At 44.1% G+C, this 24,055-nt stretch overlaps 1 protein-coding gene across 3 annotated transcripts in view; it reads left to right on the top strand.

Annotated features, from left to right (window-relative positions):
• The window catches only part of sult4a1 (sulfotransferase family 4A, member 1), a 191,850-nt gene that overhangs the window by 104,521 nt on the left and 63,274 nt on the right, over positions 1-24,055 (top strand). The gene's annotated exons all lie outside the window — the stretch shown is intronic.

Here is a 24,055-nt window from a genome sequence, read left to right on the forward strand (position 1 = left end):
GACGTTGTGTCCTTGGGCAAGGCACTTCACCCTACTTGCCTCGGGGGAATGTCCTTGTACTTACTGTAAGTCGCTCTGGATAAGAGCGTCTGCTAAATGTAAATGTAAATAATTTATTTGTGCATTTACCGCTGTGGATTCTCAAATTCTATCAACAAAGTGAATGGGCTACATGTGAGGATTCAAACCTATGAATGACTATTAAGAAACATTTTAGTTTTTTAGTTATTAGAAAAATATTTTGTGGTTTGCATAACATTTCTATGATTATCTAGCTAGCTAATGGATATGAAAAGAAAACAACCAAGCTAACCATCTAGCCAAATTAGACAGTTACTTCAATTCTATAATATGTTGTGACAACTACGGAGTGTTCCGAAATGTGTGCCGCACACAGTTTAAATAGAGGGGTCGCAAACGAGGCAGGGTTTTAACACCTTTAACACACAAAGTAAAAACTGTAACTTTTTCTCGGTTGAGGGTCTTTTCCGGGAGGTCTTCACCTGGCCTATGGCTAGTTCTATCAAAGTATCAGATCAAGTTAACTTTAATTACAATTGCATTCTGTCAGAGTCCAGCTCTGACCCATCACTAAGTTAGTCTGAACTCTCCTCGTGTTTGTTTTCTGCTCTTTTATTTCCCCTTTTCTCCAATAAGATTGTCGGCAACTGTGCCCCTGGGAAGGGAAATAATTGGTCGCCAATGGCGACCTCGTCTGCCTGTGTTTCTGTCTGCGGGGCTGACAGCTTGTATTTTCCCTTCTCGCTCTCAGGTTGTCACACCAGAAAAAACCCAGGGTCTCCCCCGACCTGCAACGGGCAGGTGCCGAATAGTGCTTCTGCATTTGCATGCTCTTTCGCTGACCGATGTTCCACCTGGAAATTAATATAGGTAGTCATTGTGGTGAGTTAGGCCACAACGTAGGCCTGGTGGATAGGATGTGATCCATCGTCCTCTGAAATTTGGCCCGGGAACCATGGACACCGAACGAAAGCACGATGAAGAAAGGCAGTGAGGGGTACCTGCCAATAAACCCTTTGTGAGGTCAAGGTCATAATGAACGAGGCTTGTCCCAGGCATCCAACCAATTCATCCACTCGAGGCATTGGGTAGGCGTTAAACGTTGAGACCTCATGGAGTTTCCGGAAGTCATTGCAGAACCGCTAGGAACCATCAGGCTTGGGAATGAGGACCACAGCACTCATTGATCACTCCTTCGTCCCTGTTGGCTGTCCTTCTCGACTCTGGCATCCGGTAGGGCATGATTTGCACCCTGACTTCCGATTTGGTCTGGATGTTACGGCAGGCATCCTTGGTTGTCCCCGATAAGTTGGAGAACACGTCCTGGAGGTTTTGTTGTTGACTTGGCTCCAGTGGGTCTCCAATTGGGACATCTGGGAGCAGGGGCTGGGTGGTTAGCACTGGAGCACTGGGAGTGTCTTAGTCTGAGTAGTGGGTCGGTCACCGTTCCCATTGTTTTAGTAAATTCACATGATAAATTTGGGACGGCCTGCACCACCTGGATTGACGTACCTTGCAGTTGACTTCTCCAATCTGGGTTACCACCTTGTAGGGTCCCTGCCACTTAACCAGGAATTTGCATTCCAAGTTCAGTACCAGAACCAGGACACAGTCCCCCGGCTGGAAAATGTTCATCTGGGCTCCCCAGTTGTACAGTATATCTGGGCCTGGACCAGCTGCATCTGTTGCAGATGCTCCTTCACCACGGGCCAGACTTAGGCCATGGTGGGGAGAGGGGTGGCTTTCCCAGGCCTTCATAGCACTGTCTAATAGGCCTCAGGGACGCCTACCATATAATGTACCAAGGGGTGAAAATCTGGTGCAGGCCTGTATCCCCTCCCTGATGGTAAAATACATGGGATAAAAGCTGGTCCCAGTTCTGGCCATCTGCTTCCATGTCCTTATTCAACATCTGTTTCAGTGTTTTGTTGAAGTGCTTTACCAACTTGTTGGTTTGGGGATGGTACCAGTCGCGCCCCCAGACATTTTTCATAGGGGTGGCCAGATGGGGCAAGGGAAAATCTTAGGGTGGCACACCAAAATCAAAACACATAGCCTAACAATCATTTTGAAAAGCGTCTGCCTCAAAAACGCCTAGACAAAAAGCGCATATGGTACTACGACGTACCATAGCAAACAATGGGGTTTTAAGTGCAATATTTTAAAAATAAGTTAGTAATAGGCTACTCTCTCTAGTCCTGAAGTAACCTTTCGTTTGTCTAAACTAGCTAGCAAGGTAAGACATGCAGTCAGCCCTCCCAAAATACCGAATTTAAGTAGCACTAACTAATTAGACTAACTACTGTAGCTAACCAACGTAAGCTAGGTTGCCTACTGTAAATAGGTAATCATTGACGATAAGCTCCCTCAGCTTCTATGTACCGTTAGGCTATAGACTGCATTCTCACCTGGCCCAGTGCAACCTCTTGTGGGGAGAGGGGTGACACAGGGTTGTCAAGATCAGAGTGTGGAGATATGTGGATTTCTATGACAATGTTTCAATCTTAGACTGTGGTTTCTATAGGCTAAAATGTGTTTTAAAATTATTTTTTGAGGTTGATTTGTCCTACAGTACAGTTGAAATCCCGTTTTCCATGAATGAAAAAATAAATAATAATAAAACTGTTTTTGAGCATAATTTTAGGTCCTTTTTTGAAACGTTACACCGGCTTAAGGTATTGGGACCGATGGCACCAAAATGCTTTTTGTCATTCCATGCGAATGCTCAACATTTGATAGCAAACTCCCTGGCCTGAAGACATCCACTGCACACATTTATCATATTCTCATATATATCTTAGTGCATCTAAACCAGTGAAGATTACACATTTGTGTGGCAGATACTATTTTAAAAGAAAAATTCCTGCATAAAATAATGCATCATGACAGTTTGAATGATTTCAAATGGTCATTTATTATCACACTAGCATTTAATTATCTGTTTTATTTTTATCTTCACTGAGCTTTCTGCAAGGCCATTTGATCTTGGATAATGTGGGCTGGATGTTGTGTGTTGGAAACAACATTATTTTGCAAAGTCCGCAAACTCACTGCTGGCAAACTGCGGACCATTATCAGAGACAAGCTTGCATTGGTACACCATGTATTGCAAAAACTGTTTTCAAAAAGGCAACGACAGCTTTTCTAGATGTTGTCTGTAGAGTTGCTACTTCCGGGTAGTTGGAGAAGTAATCTGTCACAACTATATGGCTCTTACCATGACAGTCAAACAAATCTTCTCCCACTCTTTGAAATGGTCTTTCTGGCATAATCCATTGCGTACGTCATGAGTGGCTCTGCTTGCTGCTTAGGTCTATAGGTCAAGCATATTTCGCACAAGGCCGTAGTGTGTTCAATGTCTTGGTTCATTCTTGGCCAATACATGACCCCAAGTGCTCAGTGGCGCAGTGAGGCAAGCGAGAGTGCGAAATGGACCGCCCCATCTTTCCAGACTGACTCGCCGGTCTTGGGCAGAAGCTTGTTCCTAGCTCCGAAACTCGTGCATGCTTGCAACTAGCTGTACACGTCCTACTTTGCGACAACCAGTCGCGAGCTTGTGAGCTGGAGCTAAGGCATTGCAGAAAACTGTCAGAATGTGGTACAAGTCCGATCAAGAAGCAGATACATGTGAACTTAACGAAAATCAATACTATTAGTACTGCAGTATTATTTGGCAGGGCCTATACATTTAGTCATTTAGCACACGCTCTTATCCAGAGCGACTTACAGTAAGTACAGGGACATTCTCCCCGAGGCAAGTAGGGTGAAGTGCCTTGCCCAAGGACACAACGTCATTTGGCACGGCCGGGGATCGAACCAACAACCTTCTGATTAATAGCCCGACTCCCTAACTGCTCAGCCATCTGACCCCCACAAACATTTGGTAAAGTTGGTAAGGGTCTTATTCTTACATATAACAATGTGCTTTGAACTAACTGTAATAATGGTATCGGTATTGCTTTACAGATCTTGTTGTATTTACATTTACATTTAGTCATTTAGCAGACGCTCTTATCCAGAGCGACTTACAGTAAGTACATTCCCCCCGAAGCAAGTAGGGTGAAGAGCCTTGCCCAAGGACACAACGTCATTTGGCACGCACGGCCGGGAATCGAACTGGCAACCTTCAGATTACTAGCCCGACTCACTCACTGCTCAGCCATCTGACTCCCCCGTATACGTTATTCTTTTTGCTTCGTGTTTTTAGTTTGACTGCTTAAGTATTGTGTTGGATTAAAGAAACTGTAAACTTGAATATCTGGCTCCGTCGTTGTTCTAGCTCGGCAAAGCAAGCTAAACTAGAGAGGGTACAATTTCTGGGGAAATTGTAGGGTGTGCTTGCTTGCGTCGGTTGCACAGGGGTCCGTTTTTTAATGACATTTTTACAACTGATATTTCTGTATATTTTATATAAAAATGCATAGGGCCTACTTATTATTTATAAAGATGAAAATACGAGTGAAGTGTAGAATGAAATATGATATCTTCTCATTTCCCCTGCAAGAGGCAGCCTCATACATTTACATTTAGCAGACGCTCTTATCCAGAGCGACTTACAGTAAGTACAGGACATTCCCCCGAGGCAAGTAGGGTGAAGTGCCTTGCCCAAGGACACAACGTAATTTTGCACTACGGGGAATCGAACTGGCAACCTTCAGATTACCAGCCCGATCCCCTAACCGCTCAGCCACCTGACTCCTAACTCATAGCTGAATCAAAACGAATACATTTGGCAGACCGGTGTAAAAATTGACCTAATCTCTATGACTTAAACGTCCTTTTAAGTTTTCCCTTCTTGTGATATTTTCAGGCATTTAGCCTAGCTACTCATATTGCATTCATTCATTAACCCCTTTGAAGATTATTCTACGACGTTACCGGCAGTAGAAGATGGAATCGCGATTCAAACAGTACCATCTGCTAACTGAAAATATGCCCCCAAAAACGTAAATAAGCTTGACATTTATTTAGTGGAAAATCGCTCATTCATACAAAGCTCATTGGTAGCGATCATTGTCAGTAACAACGCAAAATGCGATATAGCCCTGTGTGGAGAAGCTGCCCCAGTAAATTGTACTACTACAGTACAGTACTAGACTACTGCTGTGTTCGTCTTGGCGATTGCGTTGGTTGAATTCGATTTAACTTTCCGTTGTACGGTTTAGGCTGAAATTAATTATTATCATGAACAGATTGACAAAGTTTAGGCTGTGGCAATGAAGTTCAGGTTAGTAGTCAGATAGTTTCACCTATTGAAAGACTTTTGATTTAAGTAAGGGGAGTGCCGAACATGTTCTGTCGCCGTTTGACTTCCTAAACAGCTGTGTAAGTTAGATGTTTTTGTCGTGTGTCTCGCGTAGGCTACAGCGTTGCAATGAGCAACACTGGTTTGAAACCACAGGTAATGATAATTTCACCAACAAATCGTTTACTTGTAATGTAATGTCATAATAAATCCTACAAAGAAAATGTATTTGTGAGGAATGTTTATTTTAACGATTGAAAACAGATGCATCATAGACCACTGTGGTATGTGTTGCCCGGGCAACAGAGGCTAATGTCATGCTAATGCTTCAGTGAAATAGTAGACTACCGTTTCCGAAAGTAGATGTGGGCCTACTTCCTTAATAATATCAGCTAATATTGTACATTACATTTCATAATTGTGTTTCACATCACAAAGTAAAATGAGTAAATAGTTATCACCCTGGCCTCTTTGCTTGTGGCGTTTCTGCAGCTGCCTTGCAGTAAAGCTATAGTTAGCCTAGCTATCCCCCATGTTAACAGATGCGAAACGAATGTTCTGCTACAGGTAGTCACGCGTGTTTTCGTGACGTTAGTGACGTTAGTAACGTCAGTGACTGTGGCTAGCAAATTAGCCACCGTTAGCTTCACTTTTCACCACAAAAACGCAATTTCTACTTAAACCATGCAACGGAACGTAAATAAAAATACAACCAACGCAATCGCTAACAAGACGAACCTTTTGACACCGCCGTTGTGTATGTAGTCCAAATATTGACTGATCCTTAGGGGGGCGAAAATAAACAATAATAAATAATAATAAATATATATGTGAGATAACAAAGGTTGTGCCCTTGCCGAAGGCAAAGCACACCCAATTAAGCCTATGTTACTATTATAATGATGATGAGTGTTGCTTACTATTGCTATCTTATTGTTAATGCCATTGTTGTGGTGTTAACTGACATAAAGTTCTAAGTATATAACGACCATAACAATATTGTGGTTATCAGACATGATTTAAGTAATGGATAATGCCCGACAAGGTGTCAAATATCACCTGATAATGGACGATGCGGAGGCGTGAACCGTCCGACGCGCAGCGGAGTCCATTATCAGGTGATATTGGACACCTCGAAGGGCATTATCCCGCTTATACCATGGTCACTTGCCAACGATTTTTTTTTTACAAACATTAATTTATGTTTTCAGGCGTTTTGCAAATAAAATCTAACGTTTTAACGTTAGCCAACTCTGATATTTTATAGTCCGCTCAGCTCATAGAACCAACACCGGCTTTCCCTTGGCTGAGCTATTAGCCCGAAAGCTAACGTTATGCTAGCAAGATTCAGAGGCAATAACATTGTGTACGGTTGACAAACAGTAAATATAATTTTACAGTATGTTTGACAATAAGATTTGCTAGCTAACCAGCCATGTCACTGTCCCAAAATCAATATCAAGATTTTCACGAACAAAACTAGTACTAGGCTACAGTACGGCCGCAGCCTGTGGAGCAAGTTGAATAGCAAATGGATGTGAGATGACCGCATCAAAGTTGACATTGTCTCCAAACAGTAATTATAATTTGACAGTAGTTTAACAACATGACTAGCCAGCTATCGAGCCATGTCATTGTCCCCAAATAAAATCAAGATTTTTAAGAAGAAAATAATCGGCCATGTGTAGAGTTGCTGCTACTGTCGTGTTGGCCGCAGCCTGTCTGCAGTAGATTGACTAGCGAGGTGAATAGCAAATGGGATGTGAGATGAGCGTTTACGTGACACTGACACACTACATTCAGAAAAGTAACATTTTTCAAATAGGTTAAAATAAATATTGAAGTCACTCATTGTTGTAAATACAAGTTAGCTTGTTAAAGTCTTTCAAAATTGTAAATGGAGGCTTTGACTCCGTCCTGGTTGTTATGGTTACTTATTTCAGACACTTTGTACAGGCTCATATACTATGTAGCCAGCGGAATAATTTAGAACAGTGAAAAGACAGTTTTGCTGCAATTACGTAGTAGGTGTCCGTTATCACCCGATAATGGACACCCCTGCAGCCAATCAGAATCGAGTATTCACCCAGACCATGGTATAAACATCTTCGTCTTTGCTCCAGAATAACATGTCAACAATCTATAATGACGCCGTAACATTCCACGATATTATAACTAATTATATTATATTATTATTACTAATTATTATTTACAGTAGGAGTTCTTCCAGTCTCAAATACCACCTAAACGCAAAGCATCCCTTAGCTAATGCGGAAGATGCCGGGCCAAGCACTGATGTAGCGCAGGGGAAGAGTCGTCGTTAAACTACGATGTTGTAGTGCAACCGGGGCAAGCCCGTCAGCACAGCTCTATCAGCCAAGCTAACTAATCTAATAAACAGTTAATAAACACAAGTACATCTTGTTGAACATAATTTATATTCATCACCAATTATCATAGTAGAACAGCTTTCTCAAGCAGTTTGTGATGCATTTTGGAAACAGGAGATTGAGAAACCCGTTCTCAAAGACTTACTTTTAGTCATTATTTGGGTAGCACACATATTCTGAATGCCTTCGGCGGAATTCAAATGAGACATTTTAATCTACATTTATCTAGATTAACGCCAAGATTACAGTGAGATTACTGGGCCGCCGGACACGGTTGCCGGGTGAGTCTCTGCGGGGGCTAGCTAACGATGTGGAGTGCCTCACTCGTCGGGCGTATGGGCACACACCACCAGCTATCCAGGGTGAACTGGCTTGTGACCGCTTCATAATGGCACTGTCCCCTCCGGAGCTGCGCGCCCAGACGCAGCTGGCCTGTCCCCACTCGCTGCAGGAGGCGCTCGACGTCGCGAGGCGTCATGAGGTCATCTGGGGAGAAGCTACGGGGGAGAAAAGGGAGACCTTGCCCGTAGTAAGAGCAGCGGAACCGTGCGGGGAGAGTGGTGACAAACCTTCGTGGGCGACGGAGATAACCGAACTGATCCGGGCGATCTCACTGCCTGCTACACGGCAGCCCCGTGAGACTCCCCACCGGCGTCCGGGCGACAGAGTTTGTTGGGGGTGTGGCCTGCCTGTTTATTTAGTGCGTGACTGCCATGCTACTGACAAGCCACAGGGAAACGGGAGAGGGTCCGTGCAGACGGGGAAGTACGGACCTTAGACCCGCCCCGGCTGGAGGAACAGCTGCTATGCATTGACAATGAGGGGTCTGGGGGAGACATTGTTGTGGTGGGGCGCACAACAGCGGGGGACTTTTGTCACATTCCTGTGGTGGTTGAAGGGACACCGTGCATGGCCTTGGTGGACACGGGGTCCACTGTGACAACAGCGGTACAACTTAGAACTGTCACAGGTGAGACGGCCCCTATGTTAGGGAAGAAGATTATGTCACTGACGGTGGGGGGGCAGACGGTCCAGCATTTGGTGTGGGTGGCTGGTGTTCAGGACCCCTGTATATTGGGGTTAGATTTTCTTAGGGCCACCGGCTGCCATTTGGACTTGAGCGCAGGCACCTAAGCTTTAGGGGGCGGGCCTGAACTCAGGGTGGGCTGTTTAGCGAGGGGGGCTGTCATTCTACACCCCCTGTGAGGGTGGGGGGAGGAGTGGGAAGTGATTCGGTCCCTGCTCCTGCCCACCAGCTGTCCCCAGTGGCCCCCACCTTCGTGCCGGGTGAGAACGATGACACGCTGCCGCCCACGTCACCTGCCCGGCCTCCACCTTCACAGGCTGGGGGGGGTCCTGACTGCGCTGGCAGCAGCGGAGGAGGTTGTCAGGAGAAACAGTGAGGGACTTGACGTGGAGCAACGTGAACAGCTGAGACATCTCCTGACGGAGTTTAAAGACTGTTTCGCATGGGGGGAGCATGACGTCGGCCTAACTCACCTGGTGCAGCGTGACATCGAGACGGGCAGCGCTCGACCACTCAAGATCAGACCTCGACGCATCCCACTGGCAAGGCAAGAGGCTGCTGACAAGGCTGTGGAAGAGATGGAGACGGCGGGTTTCATTGAGCCGTCTAATAGCCCGTGGTCGGCTCCTGTAGTCATGGTTCCTAAACAGGGAGGCAAGCTGCGTTTCTGTGTAGACTATAGAGGGCTGAATGCTGTCACTGAGAAGGACTCTTACCCCCTTCCCCGTATCGATGAGAGCCTTGACTCGGTGAGGGGATCCTCCTGGTTCTCTTCTCTGGATCTACGTAGCGGATACTGGCAGGTGCCTCTCGCCCCAGAGGCCCGGGCTAAGACGGCGTTCTCCACCCACCGAGGCCACTGGCAGTTCAGAGTGCTGTGTTTTGGACTGTGCAATGCTCCCGCCACGTTCGAGCGTCTGATGGATCGGGTGTTGTCGGATGTCCCCAACCGACAGTGCCTGGTCTATTTGGACGACATCTTGGCTCATGGCGCATCCTTCACCGAGGCTCTGACGGCACTGAGGGCAGTGCTGGAGAGGATGGTGGGGGCGGGTCTGAAGCTGCACTCTGAGAAGTGTCACTTTATGCGACGGGAGGTGACATTCCTGGGCCATCATGTAGGGGGGAGGGGCATCAGCACTGAGGCCGATAAGGTGGAGGCTGTAAATAGCTGGCCTACTCCAACATCAAAACAGCAGGTAAAGAGCTTCCTGGGGCTGGTGTCCTACTACCGCAGGTTTGTGAGGGGGTTTTCCACCATCGCTGCTCCTCTCACAGACCTGTTGGGAAAAGACAGGGAGTTTTGTTGGACTGCAGAGTGCCAACAAGCCTTCAGCTCCTTGAAAAGTTCCCTGGGGGAAGCGCCCGTCCTCGCCTCACCTGACCCGTCATTGCCCTTCATACTGGACACAGACGCTAGTAACGTGGGTATGGGGGCAGTGTTGGCACAGCCCAGCTTGGAGGGAGAGAGGGTGGTGGCATACTTCAGCAGAACCTTCAGCAAGGAGGAACAGCGTTATTGTGTGACCCGTCGAGAGCTACTGGCTGTCGTGGCATCAGTGAGACACTTTAAATATTACTCGTGTGGTGTCCCCTTTCTCATCCGCACTGACCACGCTGCTTTACAGTGGCTGCTGTCTGGAACCATAGGGACAGATAGCACGCTGGATGGAGGAGCTGCAGTCCTTCAACTTCAGGGTGGAGCACCGGGCAGGGGCTCGCCATGCCAACGCAGACGCCCTGTCCCGCCGACCCTGTGCAGATGAAGGCTGCGGCTACTGTGAAAAAAGAGTGGCCAGAGAGAGAGAGCTGTGCGAGGAGGGAGGAGCAGTGGCGGAAGTGAAGCAGCTGGGGCTCCCTGTGTGCAGTGAGACTAGCCTGGTCGACGTCAGCGAGTGGAGCGAAAAGCAGGCAGAGGACAGGGAACTGGCCCCGGTGTTGGAGTGGGTACGTGTGGGGCAACGTCCCAGCAGGGAGGAGGTGTCCCATCTTTCCCCAGGCACAAAAGGACTCTGGGCGGGGTTTCAGGCGTTGCGACTAGCAGAGGGGGTGCTGCAAAGGGGTTGGGTGGCTCCAGCGACAGGGGAGGTCACGTGGCAGCTGGTGGTCCCAAGGGTCCTAAGACAAACTGTGTTAGAACAGTTGCATGGGGGCTTGGGCAGTGGACACTTCGGGTCGACCAAGACATTGAGACGGTTGAGGAAGGGGTTTTACTGGGGGAGACACAAACGAGACGTGGAGGACTTCTGTAGACAGTGTGACAGCTGTGCGGCCCGGAAGGGCCCCCCTGGGCAGTCACATGCCCAACTCCAGCAGTTCCCAGTAGGGGCTCCTCTTGAGTGGGTGGGGGTAGACGTGATGGGCCCCTTCCCTGTGTCCGAGGGGGGAAATAGGTGGGTGTTGACAGCCATGGACTACTTCACTAAATGGCCCGAAGCCTACGCCCTCCCAAACCAAGAAGCTGAGACTGTTGCCAACGCGCTGTTAGGAGGGTTCATTACCCGGTTTGGAGTCCCAGAGGTCATTCACACGGACCAGGGAAGGAACTTCGAGTCCAGAGTGTTCTCGGAGATGTGCTAGCGGCTGGGGGTGGAGAAGACCCGCACTACGCCTCTCCACCCTCAGAGTGATGGTTTAGTGGAGAGGTTCAATAAGACCTCAGCCCAGCAGCTAGCCATTGTCACCGCTCAGCATCAAAAGCGGGAGTCAGGTGGCTGAGCGGTTAGGGAATCGGGCTAGTAATCTGAAGGTTGCCAGTTCGATTCCCGGCCATGTCAAATGACGTTGTGTCCTTGGGCAAGGCACTTCACCCTACTTGCCTCGGGGGGAATGTCCCTGTACTTACTGTAAGTCGCTCTGGATAAGAGCGTCTGCTAAATGACTAAATGTAAAAGGACTGGGATACCCATCTCCCTCTGGTGCTCATGGCGTGTCGCTCCGCCGTGCAAGACTCCACCGGCTGCTCTCCAGCTCTCCTGATGCTGGGAAAAGAACTGCGCACGCCAGCTGAAATGGCATTTGGGCATCCACCGGGAGAAAGGGGAGAGGGTCCCGGCCTCGACTACGCTAGAAAGCTCCAAGACCGGCTCGAGACAGCCCACGAGTTTGCCCGGCTTCAACTGGAGAGTGCAGGCCCGAGACAGAAGCGCAACTATGACACACACACACAAGGACGACACTTCGACACCGGTGAGCTGGTCTGGCTGCACAACCCGGCCAGGAAAAAAGGTCAGTGCCCGAAACTGGACAAAACCTGGATCGGGCCGTGTCGGGTCCTGGCCAGGGTAGGAGAGGTGGTGTACCGCCTGCTGACACCACCGAGGGGGCGGCGTGTGGTGGTCAATCGGGACCGCATGGCACCATACAGGGGCAGACAGACGATTGGGTGTGACACTGGGGATAGTGGGGACAACCAAGGGCCTGACACACAAATGGAGCCCTTGCTGCAGACTGACACACCGACTGGTGACCCAGATGGGACAAGGACCAGGTCAGTTGTTGGGGAGGAGGGGCCCACGGACAGACCCAGAAGGGTCGGGAGACCTCCGGGTCGCCTAAAGGACTTTGTCTGCGCCCTCAGGGTCGAGGGCTTGTAAAGGGGGAGGCTGTGTAGCGACCCTGCACTTCAGGAAGGGGGAAAGAATGTCAGGACATTATTGGTAGAGTACGGGGGGTCACGTTTAAGTTCCGGGATGACAACAGGCGATATAAGGGGAAGTTTGGGCGGGTTCGGGGCTCTTAAGTTGTGGCTGTTGTAGTGAACCTGTGTCCTACTACTATTAGCAACCGTTGTACTCCACTGTGTTAGCTGTTAATAGCAAGTTCTACAGAGTAAAAGGGGTTAGTTTGGGCGTGGGCAGTAGCCTAAATAGCTGCCTGTTGTTAAGAAAATAAAAGCCTTAACCAAAATATCACGTCTAGTCTCCGAATTATAACGACCCGTGTCGGGGACGCTACACTATTTTGGGGATAACAATGTAGCCTAACTATATTGCGGGCAGTGTGGGGCTCATATACCCAAAGCATGCTAAAGGTGCAGTCATGGACAAAGAGCTGATTTGATTGTATTGTATTTTAGGCAGGTGAATGACCGTGGTAAAGTTGGTTTGAAGTTCGATATTCTGACGCCCAGTATTGTGTTATTTTAACCCGTGTTAGCACCGCTACGACCGGCCGCTTAGCCAATGCTTTTGGCTGCCTAAACAACGCGTATGTTTAGGGACAATCAACAAATTACACGTTTCAAAAGTCAATAGCTTCTCAACAACATGAACTAGGAGTGTCAAAATAATGTTAAACTGTTGAAGATGTATGTATTCATGCTGCACAGTTTTTATTTTGTTCATTTTCATCTCAAGTTATTAAAAAGGCTAAAGTAGGCAAATGGCTAGTAGAACATAACATTTCATAATAATTTCAGTTGATCAAACAGCTGCAAGACCCAGTGAAATGTTATAGGCTAGCTAGCTCTAACAAAAATAACGCTAGCATCGCTAACAACATTATTAATTCAACTTTGGTAGTGTAACCAAGCTCTTTGTAAGTTTGTTTTAGATCTAATTGTATATGATCGTGTGGACAATAAGACACGGACGCGGTCTCTTTTCGTAACTTGTATTTTACCACTGCTCTTCTTGACATCGCTATTCGAACAGCCCTCACTGATTTCACAAATGCTTTCAGCATCAAGCCTACGGCAACTCCCGAGGGACAAAACACCCTTGTCCGTTGTCACATAGAAAGGTCTGCTACAGTAGGCTATCCTCAGGATTTGCAAGTTAGCTAAACTTATACTATATCTAAAATAATTTTGTAGACATAATAATGGATTCTGCCACTAAATGAGTGACTTCGCTTTATTTCTGGACATACTATCCACAACCGAAGTGTGTTACACAATGCTGTAGATCGCCTATACTCGTGCATTGCTCTTGGTACCCAGAATGCCCTGCGGCAAGCTGAAAAGCTACTAAGTTAAGGGCATTAGCTTAGTTAAATAAGCATTGTTTGGAGTTCTATAGTTGTGTTCGTTCTGTTTTGAAATGTGTAATGCTATGGTCTTCAGATCATTTGAGTGTTCACCCTGATTGGGAATGTTGTCTAGTTAGATGGCAAGTAATCAATCGTGAGCCGTGGTCCGCTCAACGTTAACAGGCGCAACGGTAACGCTGTTTCCTTTCAAAGTGCGTCTTATATTCCACAAAGTGCTCATTTCCGAAAAATAGGGTAATCAGATAGACGAGAGATCGTTTCCCAATTTAGCCTAACATTGTGTTTACATCTGTGTTAGCTAGTAGGTATAATAAATAATACCTGCACTGTGTACTAGCTTGTACACCGACATTCTAAAATTATACATCCAAAGGGTTTCTTATCACACAGATTTAATTTGGTCTTGTTTAGGCCAATTCCAAAACTTTTCTTTGCTATTAGTTAACATAATATATATGACCATAAATATTATACTGTAAATTTGTCATGTTGTTGGTTATTTATTATTTTTTTAAGTTATTTATATTAAGTTATTTATATTTTTCATGTCCATTTATGCTTGATTTCTGCTACCTGTCAAGTCAAATTGCAGTGTTTTTTGGGGTGTGTAAATGCACTTTGTTTTGTAAATAAACTATGCACTGTGTTATTTCTTTAACACAGAAAGGCTATTATAAGTCCCTGGTGCTTGAGCTTTTTTTCCAAAAAATATTTTGGATGTTCCAGCACTTATAGACCCAGATTATACTGTATATACTAATGAAAACAGTGACCCAAGACTCTGGACTCTGGACCCCCTGAAGTAGCCTTGGCCACCCCTTGGCCACCCCATGTATAAAACTCTAGTTCCGCCACTGATACCAGGCAAATAACCGGCTGGCTGAGGCACCTTTTGGGCCGGTGTAAAATAAAAACGTAATAAAAAGAATAATAAATTGCCCATTGACTGGCCCATGAACCAGGGACGGCATTGGTTCTTTCTATATGCTGACACTGGGATTTCCCAATCACTTCTCTTAACAGGCTCCACCCCTCTCCCGCTGTTTCTTGTGTCAGATGCAGTGGCTCAGAGTCCGACCGATTGCGGTGGGCCGGTCTGAGAAAAAATGCCAGGGCAATTTTGTTAAGTCTAAAGCTACACACTACTGTAAAAGAATGTCACTATACCTGCATGTATCTGCAGTTTGCACACTTAAGACATGCCAAGCCGTGTATGTGTTCAGGAGAAAACAATAGCCCATAATCACAACAAAAAAAGCATAACCATCAAAGTGCTGAGATTAGGAGAAGTCACTCGTGCAAAAAAGGAAAGAAAATGTCGGTATGCGAGCTTCCCGAGAAGAGGTAAAATTGCCAGATCGATCCACAAAGGTGTGAGCAACTACAACTATCAGCAGCTCAGGAAGACTCCAAAAGACGAACTATATGGTGGTAATATCATCAGGAGTCTTACAAAAGATGTTCTGAAAATTATTTCCTCTGAAGTGCAAAAAAGTATGAGACTCCATAATGATGTCCTGCTGGAGCTGATGCTCACACAGAAAATTATTAAGGAGTGCAGCGGCAATGTTTCTTTTGGTGGTCATATTCAGCACCTGCAGGTGGACCCATTTGGAGTCCATATGTACATGGATGTAGGAATAAATATAATGGTAGAGCATCTTAAACAACCCACACCAGTTACTCTCCATCTTGACGCTACTGGTGGTGTTGTGTCAAAGATCCCAAATCAAAACAAAAGGGTTCTGTACTATGCCCTTGTACTGCTATGTATGGGCAAAGATAAGCCACCTGTCCCCATCTCTGAGCTTATCACCAATGAACATCCTATACCAACATTAACATATTTGTTGATGTAAACAGTCAGAAAAGTCTCCAGGTGCACATTGTGCAGAGTACGACAGGTAGAGATAGACTACAGCTGGGCTCTGATGGATAGTGTGCTGCTGTCCTTTAACAGGAGACTATATCTGCCTATCTTGAAAGAGCCCATATTGTCATAGAAATTCCGAAAATCAACAGTGACCTTCATAAGTTCACAGTTTTACACCTCTGCTCTGCCCACATTGTAAAAGCTGTCTCACAGGAATTTGGGGAAAGGATGCAAGACAAAGGACTGAAGGAGTATGTCACATATTGCTTTGCAATTTTGTTGAACAGTACAATCATGGATGAAGCTCTTCCTGTGTTCCAACACGTGTGTACTTTTCACTTCAATGGAGGATGGTGATCTCGTCAAACATGAAAAAACACTGAGCATATCGCATGCTAAACACATAAATGTATAGAGCATGTGAAAGAAGACTCTGAAGATCAGTTCCATGGTGAAATGAACAATCCTTGTTTTTATGGTATTATATGCAGGCAAAAGCCCTATGGGGGAAAAAGCCTCTGAGGTGGTGGTTTTACATTTTCAAAAATGTGCTTCAAATAATGTGAGATAGAAATGAAAAACCTAAAGGCTGTGCAACCTGTATGCATAGTCAGTGAACACTCTGAAATGAACTTGAGGATTATAGGTCACATGACCAAAAAGCTATTGAAGTTTGGAGGTTTATTTTGAATAAAGAATACATTTTTAATAACTTGAGATGAAAATGAACAAAATAAAGGCTGTGCAGCATGAATGCATACATCTTCAACAGTTTAACATTATTTTGACGCTCCTAGTTCATGTTGTTGAGAAGCTATTGATTTTTGAAACGTGTAATTTGTTGATGGTCCCTAAACATACGCGTTGTTTAGGCAGCCAAAAGCATTGGCTAAACGGCCGGTCGTAGTGGTGGTAACACCGGTTAAAATAACACAATACTGGGCGTCAGAATATCTGTTGAATATCGAACTTCAAACCAACTTTACCACGGTCATTCACCAGCCTAAAATACAATACAATCAAATCATCTCTGTCCATGACACTGCACCTTTAGCTTGCTATGGGTATATGTGCCCCACACTGCCCGCAATATAGTTAGGCTACATCGTTATCCCCAAAATAGCATTTTGTGGCCACGAATTAGTATTTAAAAAGTCTTAAAAGGGTCTTAAATTTGACTTACTGAAACCTGCAGAAACCCTGTAATATTCAAAGTACAAATCTTGCTTTTCACTTTGTGTACTGTAATCAACTGCTGACAGCAGGTTGACTTGGTCTCCGGTATCCAATTTGAAATGAATTATTGTTGAATTTACAGTCACCGGTATGATGCATTCTTGTTTTTCACTGGATGCCTGCACTACATCAACAAAAAGTTCCTCTGGTTTCTCATCCACTGAGTGCACTTTTCTCTGTGTCACCAGCCGTGCAGCATCTCGCATAGTGATTCTTTCTGTTACAACTATTACAGGTCTTTCCATAGGCAGGACATGATCGAAGAGCATGACTACCTCCACATTTGTTGCATACAATTTTTGCATACACGTTTTTCAGTCTTTTGTGTAGCCTGACTCTTCTTGTAGTGTTCATTGGTATTTACTGCATGCACAGCAATTTCTGTTTTGCTCAGTTCTTAAACTTGCGCACGCGAGCTCTGTGCATCTCTGCACAAATCCATAGTCCTGTCCAAAGTCAAATTCTTCTCACGCAGCAATCTCTCTCTTAATCCATTGTCTGCAATTCCACAAACTATGCAGTCCCTTATTAATGAATCTCTGAGATCTTGGAATTCACATGATTTGCTTAAGGTATACAGTTCAGTACTGATCGAAGCTGATGCCAGACTTTTGGTCATAGGAAAATAACTTGTATCGCTCGTACCTGATGCTTTTAGTGGGTATAAAGTATGCTTAAAATTTAGCCATCACTGTTGACAATTTGAGATTTTCATCTTCAATTTGAAAGCTATTGAAAATGTCCAGTGCATCTTCCCCACTTACATGCAAACGTATTTGCGCTTGCACTTTCTCATCTCTCCCTCCTATTCCACTTGCAGCTAGATATATTTCAATCTCTGTTTGAAACGTTTCCAATTATCAGCAAGATTGCCAGTAAACAGCATGAGTGTGGGTGGACTTAGCTTATCCGTGAATGTATTCTGTTGTGGAATCCTTTCTCTAGACGTTTCTTGCGAAGTTGACGACGTTGGAGGCTCTACCGTCTGCACCTCGGGCAGATCACTCAAATCGTTCTTGCCACGTTCTTCTCCCTCGTTCTCTAGTTCCTGCGCTAGCATCAACGTTGATTAGCCTTCTGGTAGCCTGCTTTCTGCACAGCTCCAACCCACTCAAATCCGTCATCAGTGAGCAATCACTCAATCCGTCCGTCGCATCACATAATTTGGATTTCTGACACTATGTTCACTGTGTATTGCATTGGAACATAATACGCACACACGGTCAGCTTGGATTTTGTTCAAGCTTTACTCAAGCAACTTTTTTTTTTTTTGGTCATCTGGGTATTGACAAGAGTACAATCAAACATTACACATTTACAATACCTTAATACTTACATATATATTATTTTGAAAACACACAAGTTCCTTCCTAATTCAGGACACCTTTCTAGGCAAAGTATATAATTTTGAACTTAAACCAAAGGTTTACCTTCTTAAAAATTAAAAATTAAGTGAAAAAATATATATATAAACACACGAACATGGGGAGATTTTACATTACATATTGCAAAGATTAGAATAGAAATAAAATTCTAATAAGTAAAAATACATCACATTGTCATGTTCTTTTAACAATTCAAAAAAAATCTGACCGTATAGGTTTAATATACTCTGTCCATCTAGTCCAGATCCAAAGGAATTTTTCTTTCTGAATTCTAAGTGAGAAAGACAGCTTTTCCATTATGTATATATCATGGATTATATTTATCCATCCATCCACTGTAGGTGGTTCTGGTTTTAACCATTTCCTTGTGATAGCCTTTCTACTTGCCACCAGAAGTATCAGCATCAATTTCCTATCGTCGCTGTTCCACATTTCAAATGGAATATTCCCCAGGTGTCACACTTGAAGGGGATGGTAACCCCAAAAATAGCTTCCAAGTTTTTATGAATCTCCCGCCAGTATGGAACTAGAAGTGGGCATTCCCAGAAAACATGGAGGTGATTGGCTTCATTCAATCCACATAATCTCCAACACCCTACGCCAGTCCCTTGGTGTCGTTTTTGTAGGGGTGTGATAAAAAACATTCTCGCCACATAGTTGAACATGTGGATTCCCATTGTAATTTACATAATCTTTCCCAGTCCTCCTCAGAAATAACTAAATTACCCTCCTTCTCCCACTTCTCTTTAACATATAGTGTGTTGTTGAGTTTGGCCTGGCAAAAACCATTGTACAGTCTGGAGACAATCTTATTACATATCAATGAATTGCCTGCCAATAGAGACACTTCCATAATTCCGGTTACTCCCCCCTCCAATGCTCCACCTAAGTTTTGATTGAAATAGTGTCGGACCTGGAGATACCTATAAAAATCATTTTGCTCGAAACCATGTTGCAACCATGTTGCATGTCGCAGAGTATGATGGAGAACACCAGCATACTAAAGGCCTCAATTGAGCTGCATAATAATACTCATGTAAACAAGGTAGGCCTAAACCTCCACTTTCCTTTCTTAATTGTAGCGTTTGGTATCTAATTCAGTTTTTTTTCCCTTGCCATTAATATCTAGATATTAATTTGTCCCATTCCATAAATTGCTTAGCAGATATCTCCACTGGAAGAGTCTGGAAGAGATACAACAATCTTGGGAAGATGTTTATCTGACCAGAGTCCACTCTAGAGCTCAGGCTCAAGAAGGGACTGAGGCTCCATCATAGTATGTCCTACTTTATTTTTGCATTCAAGGGGCTGTAATTAAGATCGGATAACTTTGAGATATCTTTAGGTAAGTCAACACCTAGGTATCTTATTGAATCTGCGTCCCATGTCAAATTATATTTCCCTCTAATGCAACTAGGTGGGTTATAATTAAACGTGATCACTTGAGTCTTCTGAATATTTAGCTTATAACCTGAAGGTGTTCCATATTCCTCTAATATATCCATCAATTTTGGTAATGTCTGAGTGGGCTGTGCTAAGTATATCAGTACATCATCAGCAAACAGGGCAAGTTTATGCTCATCAGTTGCCATACTTATTCCTTTAATGTAAACATTCTGTCTGATCCATTGGCTCAGTGGCTCAATAAATAGGGCAAAGAAGAGGGGGGCGGCAGGACAACCCTGCCTGGGTCCACGCTCCAGGATGAAGGATTGTGATAGGTCACCATTAATTTTGATCCTTGCGGATGGGCTATCATATAGTGCTTGGAATGTAGCAATAATAGATTCGTGGAAACCAAATTTTTATAGTACCTTATACAAAAAGGTCCATCTAACTGAGTCAAAGGCCTTCTCTGCATCTAAACTTATAAGGGCTGCCTCTATTCCATGCTGTGTGATGTGTCTAATATCAGAATCAGAATTATATGTTATATATAGGGATGCGTATTGATAAGATTTTAGAGATTCTGACTCCTTATCAATTCCTGCTTATCGATTCGATTCCTTATCGATTCTCTTATCGATTCTCTCCTCTACAGCCAACTAGGTCTGTGCGTCCTGCAACCCCCCACACACACACTCGTTCTAAACAAATTTCTCAAACTGGCTTTGACTGGCTCTGAAATGAGCTAATACCTACCACCTCTAGGCCTCTTCAGGCCTCTGTTTTCAAAACAAAATCTAGTCGGAGATAGAAACTTTCAGTTTCCTTGTGTTCAAGCTTCTATTACTCAACACCAGTAGGACTTACAGGCGTCCTAACAACAGGGGAAATAACTTCAGTGTCACCTTTCAAAAGAGACCATTTACATGCATGTACTCCAACAACAGCTTTCAATGTACTTTGGGTATGTTGTTTAGGCGTTTTCAGGCACATTTAACAGGACTATTAAAAGGTTAAACAATTAAAATGCTAAGTTTCATAATGGATTCAAAATCGATATGGTCAGTTTAATAATGGGACACGCGAACGTTTGCTGATAACACACGCCGCCCCGATAACGTGAAATGATCAATAAGATCAATACTAATGGGAGACGAATGCCGGAGCTAAAATGTATGCTTCAAACGACGGGACAGAAGATAACTAGATCGACTACACACAATAAAGGCAAATTGCTTCACACAGTAACAAGTGGTTGTGATCACTTTTGAGCAGTTTAGCTCTACCTTAGATAGTTAGAGATGAAGCGCGAACGTTAGCTGTGCTGCTGCATGCATCGAACACATGACGTTCCAGTAACTTTATTCCATGCTGTGTGTTCAAATGCTTCTTCATATTTGTAGTATTTCCTCCCTTTGACAAAATAGACTTTTTACACGCGTTACAAGTGGCGTTGTTGTCATTTTGTCGTGTGAAATACAACCAAACTTTAGAACGCTTCTTCCTAGTTGCCATGTTTGCTGCAGTCTGTCTGAATAAACTATAAAAGTTCGGGCATGCGCACATTGAATCGTTAACAGAATCGTTAAGGAATTTTGCTAACGATTCCAAGGAATCGATTCACTGGCAACCGGTTCTAAACAAGAACCGGTTCTCGATATCCATCCCTAGTTATACAAACACAGAATTTACTGTGGCAGGGAGGTGCAAAACACTAAACATATATGAATCTTAAATTAAGTAAAAGTACAAAAGTTTAACTATTTATAAGAACTAAACAATCTAAGAATACAACAATTTAAATATAAAATAAAATATATATAAAAATAAGAATAAGAACAAGCAGCGTGAGTGGTCAACATAGTGCAATCGGATACTGAGATAAGGTGGCTTATGCATACTGTAATTGCCATTAGATGGACTTATAATCGTTAAATAAGTGAATGAATGTCAGTGGGAGTCCTTGGCCTTGTTGAAGAGGCCAGTAGCAGATGGAAAGAAACTGTTCTTATGGCGTGAGCTTTTGGTCCTGATGGACCGCAGCCTTCTGCCAGAGGGGAGCTGGAACAGGGAGTGACTAGGGTGGGAGTGGTCGGCCACAATCTTCCTCGCACGCCTCAGGGTCCTCGAGGTGTGAAGGTGTAAGGTCCTTCAAATATTATCTTGCGTTTGCCTTTGTCAGATGAAGCCTGTCTGATCTGAGTGAATGAGGTCGGGTAGGATCTTGTCTATTCTCCGTGACAATATAGATGTAAACAATTTATAGTCTACGTTCAAAACGCTAATAGGTCGAAAACTGCCACACTCTAGCTTGTCTTTCCCTTCCTTCGGGATGACTGAAATTATCGCTTCCCTCCAAGAGGGCGTAATTTCCCTTTTTTGTAGTACCCAATTACAAGCTCTCAGTAATGTTGGGGCCAACTGCTCTCGCAATGATCTATACCAGTGGTTCTCAATTCTGGTCCTCGGGACCCCCTGCCCTGCATGTTTTAGATCAGGGGTGTCCAAACTTTTTTTAGTGGGGGCCAAATACAGAAAAATAAACAAAGGGCCGGGCCACACACTAGAGGTGACATATTGACGCATGAATATTGTGTGTATTTCTAACTTGCCTATAGTGTGAAGAAAATTGGGTTAAAGTAAAGTTTATTTACCCCCTTAAATAAATGTTAAAAATAAAAATTAGTTTTCGATTACTTATTTATTGAACTTATATTTAAGTTTAATCAACTTTACTTTTACAGAACATTGCACTCAGTGGGAGCAGTGATGCTGTCCTTTGGATTGAAGGATGGCTGACATGTCAGGAGAAAGTTTGGTGGTTGAGACACGAAGGACTTCACAGAGATGGCTATCAGTAATTCTAGTTCTCAGTCTGCTTTTGTTCTGATTTAACAGAGAAAATGTTTGTTCACATATGTATGTTGAGCCGAACAGGCTCATCATTCTTTTTGCGTGGCGTATCATCAGAGGAAACTTGGCATTATTCAAACTCTGATAAAATTCAGGTAGGGAAAGAAGCTGATGTTGACTCTTCAGATAATCATCACATTGCATTTCAATCAGTTCTAACTGCAGACTCTCTTCTACTTCTTCTGCATCCACCAGGAAGGGGGTCGAGAACAGCTTGATTTGTTTTTCAATTACATGAAAATCTTGGAAACGCTGGTTGAATTCTGTCACGAGAGATGCAATCACAGACCCATATTTCTCCTTTTTAGCAGAAAGGTCAGCCTTCGGAAAAGCAGACTTGATTTCAGACAGCGCAGGGAAGTGTGCAGCATTAAAGCCTCGTAGTTGTGTCTCAAACAGGCGGAGCTTTGTGCAGAAGGCTTTCATGTGCGCATACAGGTGTGGCACCAGCTGTTCTTTGCCTTGTAGGTTCTTGTTCAGTGTATTCATATGGTGCGTCAGATCAACTAAAAATGGCAGGTCGGCCAGCCACAGAGGGTCAGTTAGTTCATGAAGAGGTAGGCCTTTCTCTTTTAAAAACCGGTCGATTTCTGATCTCAGCGAATAAAACCGCTGCATTTCGTTTCTGTGGCTGGCTCCATCTAGTTTTGAAACTGAGAAGTGCAACGAAGTTGAGCTCAAGCTTCTTGCGCGGGCCATATTCAATTATATTTTCAGAATTTGCTTTGTCCAAAGTACGCGGGCCGTACTTTGGACACCCCTGTTTTAACGACCCTTCATTTGAATCAGGTGTGTTGGAGCAGGGAAACATCTAAAACATGCAGGGCAGGGGGTCCCGAGGACCAGGATTGAGAACCACTGATCTATACCACTCAGCGGTGAAACCACCTGCGCCTGGGATTTGTTTGCCTTTAATCTCGAGATTGCTGAAAGTAATTTCTCTATTGTTATTTCAGCTACCAAATTGTCATTTTGTTCATCTGTAATAGAGGGTAAATCAAGAGAGGCAAGGAATGATTCAATCTGAAGGTTGTTATCAATTTGTGGTTGGGAGTCTTATATCAGTGTCTTATAAAACTTTTCAAAACTCTGTTGAATTTTCTACACTCAATTGCTCCTGATTCAGAGTTCCTTTATCTTGTAGATGGCATTATCAGCTTGTTGCTTTCTTAATTTATATGATAAGAGTTTCAATGATTTCCCACCTACTTCATTATATCTTTGTTTTGAAAATAGCAGATTTTTTGGTATTTTTTGTGTACCTATGTCATTTATCTCATTTCTTATTTCTTTCATTTCTTGTTTTATCCTGGTATCTAAAGTGTCAGTGTGATCTCTTCGTAGATGCTTAACCTAATTTCCAGGTCATGCAACTTTTGCCTTTTAAGTTTCTTTATAGCAGAAGTAGTGGCGATGATTTTGCCCCTCATTACCGCTTTAAGTGCATCCCACAGCATAGATGGTGCCACCTCCCCGTTATCGTTTAGTTCTAGATATGTTCTAATTTCAGTTTTTAAACCGTCCGTAATCTCAGTATTATTCAGAATATTTGAATTCAGCCTCCACAGTGTAGACTTTGGCTTCCTA

Source organism: Osmerus eperlanus, chromosome 17 (genome assembly GCF_963692335.1).
Source record: "Osmerus eperlanus chromosome 17, fOsmEpe2.1, whole genome shotgun sequence".
Taxonomy (NCBI): domain Eukaryota; kingdom Metazoa; phylum Chordata; class Actinopteri; order Osmeriformes; family Osmeridae; genus Osmerus; species Osmerus eperlanus.